The sequence below is a fragment of the Cupressus sempervirens genome, chromosome 1 (genome assembly GCF_028749045.1).
Source record: "Cupressus sempervirens isolate cs-2001-9-10 chromosome 1, ASM2874904v1, whole genome shotgun sequence".
In the NCBI taxonomy this organism is placed as follows: domain Eukaryota; kingdom Viridiplantae; phylum Streptophyta; class Pinopsida; order Cupressales; family Cupressaceae; genus Cupressus; species Cupressus sempervirens.
In genome coordinates, this window is record NC_143118.1 from 398,405,855 (window position 1) to 398,418,764 (window position 12,910).

Sequence of the window (12,910 nt, forward strand, 5' to 3'; positions counted from 1 at the left end):
AAGGTTACAACACACTTGCAATGCAAGCTCTTTTAGGACATGAAAGACTTATCCAATAGCAACCAACAATTCACTACTCACACATCCACCACTATCTATAGCCCTCAAAGTGCTTATATAAAGTGTTTTCCACTTTTTAAGGTATCTTCCAAAGATAGCTCTTATGTGTTATAGGAATCCATTAGACGAATCAGTCATAACCGTTTCAGTCATGATTTCCTTACACATAATTAAATCTTCCAAAAATAGCTCTTACATGTGATAGGAATCCATCATAACCATTTTAGTCATGATCTCCTTACACAAAATTAAATATTCCAAATATAGCTCTTATGCATCATAGGAATCCATCAATCTGTCATAGGAATCTATCATAATTCAAGATGCCAACACATGCAAGTGGAGTGACACATCAACATGCCAACTAGACATGTACACACACACACACACACACACACACACACACACACACACACACACTTAAATACATTATTTACAAAAAATGCATTTACAAAAACAAAAAAGGAATAGGAATTATCCAAGGTTGAGACACCTTATTCCTAGCATTCTCCCACTTGTCGAACACCTTGTAAGAGCAACAAGAACATAACAAGAACTAACTGCTATAGGCCAAAAGGCCCATAGACTTCAAACACCATCTAAAATTCTCTATGCTCACTAGTTTCATCAATGCATCTACAATATTCTTTATTGTATCTATCTTCTCCAAATTTACCTTTCCATCTTCCACCATATCTCTCACAATGTGAAACTACACATCAATGTGCTTTTTTCTGGCATGGAAAGTTAGATTCTTTGCAAGGCAAATAGCACTCTGACTATCACACCAAATAGTAATTTGTCTCTTGCATCAACACCAATATTAGAACACAATCTCCTAAGACAAATGGCTTACTTACAAGCATGAGTAGCAGCCATTTACTCAACTTCTATAGTGGATAAAGAAACCACAAGTTGTCACTTACTCATCCAACTAATGACACCAAACACATAAGCACTAGTGGATCTCCTTCTGTCAATATCACCTACCCAATTTGAATCCACAAATCCATGAGTACAAATTAAATGCGGAGCTCTAGAAGAGTTACCATGATAACAAATGGAGTAATCTAATGTACCCCTCAAATATTTGAATACTCAATTAACTACATCTCAATGTACCCATCTAGGATTAGCCATAAACTGGCTCAGAACTCCCACTACTTGGGCAATGTTTGGTCTAGTATAGACCATAGCATACATAAGACTACCAACTGCACTAGCATAAGGTAATCTACTCATGTCCTCCATCTCACTAGGATATTTTGGACAATCATCTATAGATAACTTTGTTCCCATAGAAATAGGAACACACAATGGTCTACAATCTACCATGCTAAACCTTTCCAACACAGACTTCACATACTTACTCTAACTTAACCAAAGTTTTTTGTTGGAGATATCTCTATTAATTTTCACACCCAAGATGTACCTTTCAGCCCAAAGATCTTTCATCTCAAACTGTACTGAAAACTAAGATTTAAAATAAGAAATCATGCCCTTACTCTTCCCAAACAACAACATATCATCAACATATAATGCAACAATAAGAAGGCAATTATTTTCAACTCTGAAATAAACATAATGATCTAATTCTGATCTTAAAAATCCAATTGACAACACAAAGGCATCAAACTTAAGGTATCACATTCTAGGAGATTTTTAAAACCATACAAATACTTCTTTAATCTACAAACAAAAGATTTTTTACCTTTAACAATGTAGTGCTCTATATATGACATATAAATCTCTTCCTCAAAATCACCATGAAGGAAAGTTGTTTTCACATCCATCTATTCCATCTCTACATCATATGATGTAGCAAGAGATAACATAAATCTAATGAATGTCAACTTTGCAATAGGAGAGAATATTTCACCATAATCTATTCCATCTACCTATGAATACCCCTTTGCAACCAATCTAGCTTTGTACCTTTCAACACTGCCATTTGCATAGAATTTCTTCTTGAACACCCATTTGCTACCAATAGGTTTTCAGCCTTTAGGAAAATGTACAAGATCCCAAGTTTTTTTTTAATCTAATCAAGCCATCTCATCATTCATGGTCTCAATCTAGGAATTGCATCTTCCATACCCAAAGCCTCTTTCATAAATCTAGGCTCATCAGTGTTAGTAATTAAAGAAAAGGCAAAATTGGAATATAAAATAAAATAACCAAACCTTTCTGGCTACTTTCTTACTCTTGTGGATCTCCTCAAGTGATGAGGTTGAGGTTGTTCTTCCTCTTCTTCTAAACTATTAGAGCTAATAGACCTCTCCTCATCATTAGACCCAACATGGTATTTCTATTCAGTCTTCTCGGGGGTAGAAGGTGACTGAAAAATATCTTCTTTCTTTTCTTTTTCATTTGGTTGTAGCACAATAGGAGAAGATGTTAACTCTAAAAATAACATTTCTTCTCTACAACACTTACTAGTTATAGGGTTCCAAAGCTTGTATCCTTTCATACCAACACCATATCTAATGAAAACACATTTCACAACTTTGTTTTCCAACTTAGATCTTTTCTCCTTTGGAAGATGCACATAAGCTTCACAACCAAAAACATGAAGATGTATAATTGAAGGCTTCTTACTAGACCACACTTCCATGGGTGTCTTACCAACAAGGACTGATGTAGGAGATCTATTAACTAGATAGCAAGTAGTGGTTATAGCTTTAGCCCAAAACCTTTGTTCAAGACTAGCTCCACTAAGCATACTCCTAGCCTTCTCCATCAATGTCCTATTCATTCTTTCTACAACTCCATTTTATTGTGAGATATAAGGAGTTGTCTTATGCTCTTGATACCTCATTCTTTATAGAATTGTTCAAACTATATTGAGTAAAACTCACCACCATTGTTAGTTCTCACATACTTAATCTTCTTACTAGTCTAATTCTCTACAAGGGCTTTAAATTCCTTGAACCAACTAAAGACTTGTGTCTTACTTTCTAGGAAATAAATCCATGTCCTTCTACTATAATCATCTATGAAAGATACAAAAAATATAAACTTGGAGATTGAAAGAACTTTTACATGACCAAATACATCAGAAGATTTGTGAGAACAAGAGTAAAATTGAACATAATTTTATTTATCATAGATACAATGTTCATAGAAGTCAAACTCAAAATTACAATCATTTAACCCCTCAATGAGGTTCTTGTTCTTTAGGGTTCTAAGACCCTTCTCACCAATGTGGCCAAATCTTATATGTCACAACATTTTCTTTTATGTAGGAAGCTTTCCTTCCAATGTGTTTGCACCCTTAGGTACACATGTTGCACTACCATCAAAACCAATAACCACAATCTTCTTTAGTACTTGTTTATATGGTGGTGATGAAGTGATAGCTTCTCTCTTCTTTGAAATAGAAGAACTATTGCACTAAGAAATGCATGCATCAAGCTGAAATAGAGTACCTCTCCTAGTACCCTTAGCAAACACCATAGCTCCTCTTATCATCTTACATCCATCTTTAGAAAAAAAAACTTGCACACCTACATCATTTAGCATACTTACAAATAATATGTTTCATGCCAAACCAAGGATGGGCATTACCCCATTGATCCCCTTTACTCATCCATCAGGGAATCTGATAGTGACCCATCCTCATCCAACTATCTTTAGGTGAGAATCATTACCCAAGTACACCTTTCTACCATCAAAAAATTCATACTTTGAGAACCAAATTTGATAAGAGGTCATGTGGAAAGAAGCACCCAAGTATATCAACCACACATCATCAAATGCATGCACTACCAAGGCTACAATGAAAGTATCACCATCTTCTTGAGATTTTTCTGAACCTAAATCTAAGGCCTTCTTCATCTTATTTGGCTCTTTATAGTCTTTGTAGAAGTGCCTAGTCTTATCATAGTTCCATCATTTTGCCTTGGACTTTCCAAGAGTCTTTTATTTTCCACGGGATTTGGATCTACTCTTTCTAAACTTATTGTCATTTTGCTTCCCTCCATTGTTAGATCTATCATGAATAGCAAGAGATTTCTTAGCCAAATCTAATGACTTTCTCCTCATCTTCTTAGATAATAGTGAAGATACCACATCATCCATTCTGAAAGTGACTAAAGTACTTCCAAGAGCCATCACAAGATGGTCCCATGAATTTGGTAAGGAACATAATAGGGTCATACATTGATCCTCCTCCTCTATCTTGACACCAGATGATGTCAACTATGTAATTATAAAATTAAAAGCATTTAGATGATCTATAATAGATCTTCCTTCCTCCATTCTTAAAGAATACAACTTCTTTCTTAGGAACAACTTGTTCACCAGTGCTTTGGCTTGATACATAGACCCAAGCCTTGTCCACAAATTATTTACGGTCTTCTCATCAAGAACATTTAGGAGAAATGAATTAGCTAGATAGAGTCTAATGAGACCCTTAACTAACTAATCCTTGAGGTCCCAATCTACTTGAGATATTGTTGTGGGTCTCACATCAAGTGAAATTTCCTCCCATAGATCACAATCTTCATGCAAGTCTTCCATCTTGAGTTTCCACAACTCAAAATTATTGCCATTAAATTTCTCCACCTCCATTTTTCTATATGATGAACTAGCCATCTTAATCTACAAATAAGATTCAGAATGCTCTACACAAAACTCCTACTCAACTTGAGATTAGCTCAAAAGAACCTATCCAACAACTAGGATCAAAAGTTGATCAAGCTCTGATACCACTTGTAAGGAAACTCAAGTGTGGAAATAGCTTCCTACACTAATATCTTAAGGAAAGTATTATGTGATCTCCTATTTAAATCCTTACAATTTCAAATTTGATATTATGTAAATAACAATATTGTAGCAAACCATAAATACAGATATAGATAGAGAAAGAAAACATAAACACAAAGATATGTCGGTGGGGAAAAACCTTTCAGTAAAACAACCCCACCCCTCCAAAACTTGCATAATGTATTATCTTCAACTCAAAGGTTACAACACACTTGCAATGCAAGCTCTTTCAAGACATGAAAGACTTATCTAGTAGAAACCAACAATTCACTACTCACACACCCACCACTATCTACATCCCTCAAAGTGCTTATATAATGCACTTTCAACTTTTTAGGGCATCTTCCAAAGATAGCTCTTATGCATCAAAGAAATCCATCATAGGAATCTGTCATAACCGTTTCAATCATGATTTCCTTACACATAATTAAATCTTCCAAAAATAGTTCTTACATGTCATAGGAATTTGTAATAACCATTTTAGTCATAATCTCCTTACACACAATTAAATATTCCAAAGATAGCTCTTACATGTCATAGGAATCTATCATAGGAATCCATCATAATTCAAGATGCTGACACATACAAGTGGAGTGACACATCAACATGCCAACTAGACATGTACACTCACACTTAAATATATTATTTGCAAAAAACATATTTACAAAATAAATAATAAGAATAGGAATTATCCAAGGTTGAGACACCTTATTCCTAACATAGGAGTCAGATCCATACAATGAATTATGCTCCTTACTAATGGTAAACCATCAAGTATATCCTTTGTAACAAACTCTTTATACTTATTCAGCAATTCTACAATTTCTACTAGCACTCAGTCAATACTACTAGTTTTTGATGTCACTTGGTCACCACTAACTAGTACTTGGCTACTACTAGCATAACTCAGTCTCCTCAAGATTATAGTAAAACAAACATGATTCTTCTTTATTTCCTTTTCAAATTTATTTCCATTGACCATGAAAATTCTTATAGTAGTGCATTTGACTTCATCTAGACTTTCAATCAAAGGTAGCAATATCTGCTTTCTCCCATTCACCCAAAGAGTATATTGATTCAATCTTCCATCATGTACAACATATCTACTATATTTTCAAGGTCTACCCAAAAAAATATGACAACAATACATAGGAATAATATCACATAGAACTTCATCAAAGTAATGTACAATCTTGAACTTCACAAGGAATTGCTCAATTACATTTATCTTATGCTCATCCTTGATCCATGAAACATGATAGGGTTCAGCATGCTTCAACCTCTATAGCTACAAATTTGTAGCCAACTCTTCTAATGCCAAATTTTTAGAACCTCCACTATCAATGATCACCTTGCAACATTTTCCAGCCATCTTACATCTAGTTTTGAAAAGACTTCTCCTTAAAAAAAATCCTCATCACTTCCCTTATTACATAAGGTTCTTCTCACCATCATATTCTCTCTAGCCTCAGGTCCACTCAATGCATGCTCATCATCTCCTTGAATCACAACATTTCTATTACCTTTCCCTCTTTTAGAGGATCTACATTCAAAAGATCCCTATCCCTCTTTACCACATCTAAAACAATTACCATGAAAACTACCTCTAGAATAAGAATTACTTCTTCCTTGGTAAGAACCTCCTCAATAGGAATCACCACCTTTCCACTTGGTCTTTCTTTTATCATAATTATTCCATTCATATTTTCTCTTATCTTGCACAAAATTGTCAGATCTACCACCTTCTCTATAAGATATACCTTTACCTCTCTAGAATATACCACCTCTACCTCTTTCTCCTTGCTCATGCTTCTTTGTCAAGATTTCCTTAGCTTTCAAGGCATATTGATATGCTTCCTCCACACTTTCCAATTTCACAAAACTTATCTCATCTTGAATCCCAAATCCCAATCCATTTACATACCTTGTAATTTTCTCAACATCATCATCCACATGTCTAGATCTAATGTCCAATCTATAGAATTCCTCAGTATACTCCTTCTTAGTCATGTCTCTTTGTCTCAAATTTTTCATCTTCCTCAACAAACTAACTTGATAATCAGTAGGCATGAATTTGTTCTTCACCTTGTTCACCATCTTTGGCCAAGTATTGATCTTTTCCTTTCCTCTCCTTTATCTATCAGTTTACAAATGCTCCTACCATAGTGAGAGATGTCCTATCAATATTGTAACTACAATTTTCACCATCCTATTATCAAGGGAATTTTCATACTCAAAGAGCTTCTCCATATTAGAGATCTAATCCAACAAAACATTGGTATCCAATTTTCCATCATAAGGAATAACTTCAATAGTAGGTCTTGAATTTGCTTGAGACAACACTCTTAACAACCTTGCTTCATCTTGGTCTTCTTTAGGTTTTGGATTAGGGTTTAGTGCTATTGGTTCATCATCACTTACATCATCAATATGGGCTCCTCTCTTTTGGACTATCTCTAGCTACAATCTATCTCAATGTATCCAATATTGCATTATCAATATTTCCTCTACCTCGAACCAACTTTACAAATTAGGTTCCTACAACATCATAACCCTCTGTAAGGTGCAGGTCAAATCCTTATATTTGCAACCCCACAACACAAATTTTCTTATGGTTCTACATGACTCAAACTTCACAAGGATGAACCTACTCTAATACCACCTAATGTAGGGTGGGAAGAAGAACTAGGGTCAAAGGCACACCTAGCTATCCAACCCACCTACACAGAGTCAACATAGCAAAAACAACAACAAATACCAACAACTCAAGAGATAAAGGAAGAAAATGCTTTCATTCATATATACATCAATGATCAATTACATGCTCAACTATAAGGCCTTTTGGGTTATGACCACATGTATCAATTCAATTACAATCTTCAATGATCAAATTTCGCATCCTTTCTATCCTCTCTCTTAGATCTATCTCTAAGACTCAAACCAAGACCTCTTAAGTACATGCGTGACCACAAGTCAACCTGTTGCAATACAACCAAATAAAACTCTCATATTAAATGCTAATATAAGCTACAAGTTAGCTCATAATAGATATCTATCACAAAATTAAATGCAAAGGTTGGCTTCAATAGGAAACCACACATAGAAAACTTAGCAAATGAAGACTGCATGAATTTTTGGCACTCAACATCTAAACACACTCAAAAACCACACAAACTCAATATCCAAGAGAACATGGTAACTACATGAACTTGATACCCAAGCGAACTCAGAAACCACACAAATTTGACATGAAAGAAAACTTGGCAACCACACAAACTTGGCATGCAAAGGATGACTCAAAAACAAAAAGAACACTTGGAAGTAACTATGAACTCAACATAAAATAGGAAACTCCACATCCACTAAAAACTCAGTAACCACTGAGAACTTGACAATGCAAGATATTGCAACCTGGCAAAAACTAAGAAAACTAAAAACATGGAGGATAGTAGTGCAACCCAAGATGCTCCTGCATCAGACAAGTATAGAAACATGTGATGAACATTGGATTAAGTTTTTGTTCTTGATATTTCAATTAGTATAGGATTTTATGATTCATAATTGACAAATTGGATGACTTTATCTTTGGATGGCTTCTATATGTGTCCAGTGGTAGTGATATAATAGGAGGTGGCTTCATTCATGTTTGAGATGCTGGATGCTTTGATTTTTTTGTGGGTACCGTGATGGAGCACATGGTGTATTTTGATCCATGATCATGGATGTGCTAGGAGAGATTGTTTCCTTATTCATTTATGTGGCTAAAGATTGACCCTATGCAATATATACAACAATTGAGAGATTGTTGAGATTATGTGTGGTGCATACATTGCATAATATTGTTATATTGTTATATTTTATTTTATTATGTAATGTTCCACCTAGGAGCACCTAGATGAGTGTACAACATATAGAGATTTTCATGGGATATATTTGATGAGTTTTATTGTGACATTGTGATAATATTTAATGTAATTATTTAATATTGGGGAAAAATAATTAAATATCCAATATTAAATTTGGGGTCAATGGTTAGGTAGCACATGGTTTATGTAATACCACTTGGTGTTTTTGTGAGACTTGCTACTATATAAGAAGCTACAAGGGTAGTTGTAGAGACAAGGCAAAAGGGAAGTCAAGGAAACAAGCCTTGATAAGTTAGTCAAAGGGAGTATTTGTGAAGGTTGGAAGCATGTCATGGTATGTGTGGATACATGTTTGTTTACATGGATTTCTTAGTGGTGGCTATGATTTGAAGACTTCCATGGTTTTATTGCAATGGTTTTTTGTTGAATAATACATGGTGATAGTCGCTTTGGGAGGTTGTGGTTTTCCTTTAATGAGGATTTCCCAAGGTATATCTTATGTCACATTTTTGTGGGTATGTCATTTATTCTCTTGTATGTAGATTTTGATTGCATATTTATTTCAGATCTATTATGGGTTATGTGGAAATGGTTATATTATCTGTTGCAAGTTTCCTTACATCTTTGTTCAACCTTGGCACCTCCTTCTTGTACATCCTTATCTTTAGTTGTAAGTACGTTCAAACATTTCTCTACAAGAACCAATTTTCTGATACCAATTGTTAAAATTTTTAGAATACCTAAGAGGGGGGTAAATTAGTTATCCATCATCTAGATCTACCAATTAATCAATCAAACACCTAAACTACTTTAGATATGAACATCCATTAGCTCAACCTCTATAGTAAACTTTCAGTAACATAAACTAGCAGTCCACTATCCTAAATAAAATAGACTTGTAGAATGTAAAACATCAATAATAAATTATCACAAGTAATATACATGCAAGTTTGATAGTGGGATTTAACATGGAAACCTAATTTGGGAAAAACCACCAGTAACATGTCACTAATTTTTTCTCACTTCTGAAGTAAGCTCTATTAGGAGCCAACCATGTTAAAGGTTACAAAAAATATTATTAAATGTGACCTTGTTAAAGGATCTAATCACCCTATTAGAAGTGACCTTGTTAGATGACTTTAGAACATTCCATTAGAATTTCACCTTGACTAAAGAATTTACATATGACTATTAGGTCAACCTTGATTAAAGGATTTTAATACTGGCATAATGGTTAGAAAGTAATAGGCAAGTTTTGATCTAGAAAATATGAGTCACTTTAAAAATACAAATCTTAGTTCGACTCAAATGTTCATCCACTATCTGGCTTTCATTGTCATCTCAGAATCTGATTCACTTGGCAACCCTTCAAGCAATCACACTTCACCTCTTCACAACTCTTTTCAACCTTCTACTTAAGTTCACCAATAAATAGCATCAACAACTGCTCCAACCTCACTAGTTTAGCCCTTTTACCTCCTTAAATATGTAATTCTAATCTTTTTCCACTTAAACACCATTGTATATCTTAGGGTTTGGTTAGATTCATTGAATCCCTTCAATATTTCACCTCCTCTATTCTCTTCAAGAAACTTCTCCAAACTTCTCCTTGATCATTGCATAGAAATATGCAAACATGGCTTTTCTTGATTTAAATGTTTGGGGTCATCTATCCTTATCTTCAACATGCTTTACATATTGCAATTAATCAACTCTATCAGCTAGAAAGCATGATCTCCTCACAAACTATCAAAATCTTGTCCCTCAGCCAACATTGTGTTATGATGCTCAATCATCACTAGGTCACTCGGACACTACCAAATTTCTATTCAACATATATAATGATGCTCAGTCAACACTATTTATTTTCAACATATAGGCTTGGTCGACACTAGCATCACTCAACATATATTGCAAATTTCTTAATATTTTTCTCTATTTTTTGGTCAAGCCTATGCATTTGGTCAATATTTGATCACTTATTCAAGGCTTTAGTAACACTGTCTTCTTAACTTGTAGCATGATTAAACAATCACTATATCTTATCAAAGTTGTAGTCTCTTCTCACAACTCAATCTTTCCTCTATGTTCTATTGTTATGTCCAACTCCTAAAACCCTCTTCATCAATCATCTAGACATGACACTTAAATCAAATAAAAAATTCTCTCACCAATAAGGTTTGACATCAATGACAACATAACAATTGTTCTAGTTGTAGTTTCCAACACAACATAGTACCAAAATCATATTAGAATATAAATATAACCCTTAAGAATTTTATAAAGTTGGCTTTAAAAGGGTGTTAAAAATGAATCACATTAATTGGTAAAACTCTCCAACTTCAAATAAAAGATCTTATATTTAACTCACAACTAATTATGAACCAGTGAACAATAATGAGAATTAGAATAAAAAGAAAAATCCTAACTAATTTATGAACTGATCAAAAATAATGAGAATTAGAAATTAAAAACATGGATTATAAAAAGAGAAGCATGCATACTTGATATGCTCCAATGAGATGATAAACAATGCATACATTGGAAATGTCGATGAGCCCAAATGGCTCATAAAAGCCAAACATAGTTAGGAAGTTTCCTAGATCATTATTCCTAAAAGCCTCATATCCAAGTAAACAACATAACATGTAAAAGGTGGTGATCACACTCATTCCAATTTTTGTGACTTTCTTCATTGTTTGGTTCTGTACTAGAGGTGATTTTATAGTGTCCTTCACCATATTGCAACATTGGGACTTTCAAAAAGATGCAAAAAGATTGAAGTCATGAATGAATGAAATATGATAATGAAGGTTGGGAATTCATACTTAGATCTCAATCAAAAGGTATGCGTATGAATAAGCAAAAGAAATATTTCCTAGAGCTCTGAAGACATCCCAAACTTTTTGGGCTACAATGACTATACCAATGGGCACTCTTGTTAGAATCCCATGGAAGTTCCCTTCTATAATTTCACATCATATTATGATTACTTAGTGTATTTAATATCAAAGGTCATATTTTCAAACAATTCAATTGATATTTCAAAGGTATACTAAATGAAGACATACCTTCAAGTTTTACAATAGCAAGGCCAAGTCCTATCGAAGAATAACTAAATGACATGAGTGCATCATTTATAGAATGCCACTAGAGTTTGTCAAAGTTAGGAACATGACATAAAACAAGTTGTACTATTCCAAATAGTCAAATCATAAAAAGGTTGTTGTTGGAGTTGCATGAAGCTTCCTTTCCATTATCATGGAAACAATTAGAGCACTTGATAGCCCTACAATTTTTCAACAATGGTGTAAGTATTTTTTATCGAATGTTTTGAATAAAACTCTATGATAAATAGAAATAACAAGAAACAAAGTGGGTCATAGATCAATCTAAAAAAATCTCATACTAATATATTTTGTTTGAAAATGTAAAAATAAAGTCTTATGTCATGTTAATAGCTATCATGATTGTATAGCCAATAGAGATTCCATATAGATTGGCATACTGCATTAAGCCACATGGCCATATTTGTGTGCTTCTTGAGATTCAAGAAATAAAATTCAAATGGTCAATGGATTTTTAAGTGCATTATACTTATTCTTAAACAACACATTCTAACTTTTGACTTGTTTATATAGTTTATTTGAAGTTACATTAGTATAGTATGATTTTAGATTAATTACCTAAAAAAATAAAAATAAATTTAAAAAAATTGAAACTAGTTTGAGCATCAACACACTTTATTGATGCACCTAAATTAGCTTTGATGGTATCCATGTATGTGTAATTTTGGTTTCCTTTAACTAGATCAGGAGATTTATAACAATCTATGAGTAAGCTAAAGGTATAAAAAGTGACAAAGGAAAAAGAAATGAGAACTAGGGGTCCAATCACCTATCCCAATTGATTTGTAGCTCATGAAAGTGATAAGACTCCAAATCCCATGACAACTATGAGCACTTGTAGTGCATAAGGTTCCTAAAAAGTATATATTTAATTTCATAGATAATCTTTTGAAATGATAAAAAAAAAAGAAAAAAGTTTGATATGCCACTAGCTAGGTGTAACTAGTGGTAGAATAGATCTAGTGGTTGTTATGTGTTTGAAAGTTCCTTCTCCTTCATGGTTACCCGATTTAAAAGCTCTTTGGTATATTGTTTTAATATATAGAATTAATTCTCAACATAATCCCATCAATCATTTTCAGTCTTTGC

At 33.7% G+C, this 12,910-nt stretch overlaps 1 pseudogene; it reads right to left on the minus strand.

The window, feature by feature from the left end:
- Nucleotides 1–7,706: 7,706 nt before the first annotated feature.
- Nucleotides 7,707–12,641, minus strand: LOC149577970 (amino acid permease 6-like; annotated as a pseudogene).
- Nucleotides 12,642–12,910: the final 269 nt, after the last annotated feature.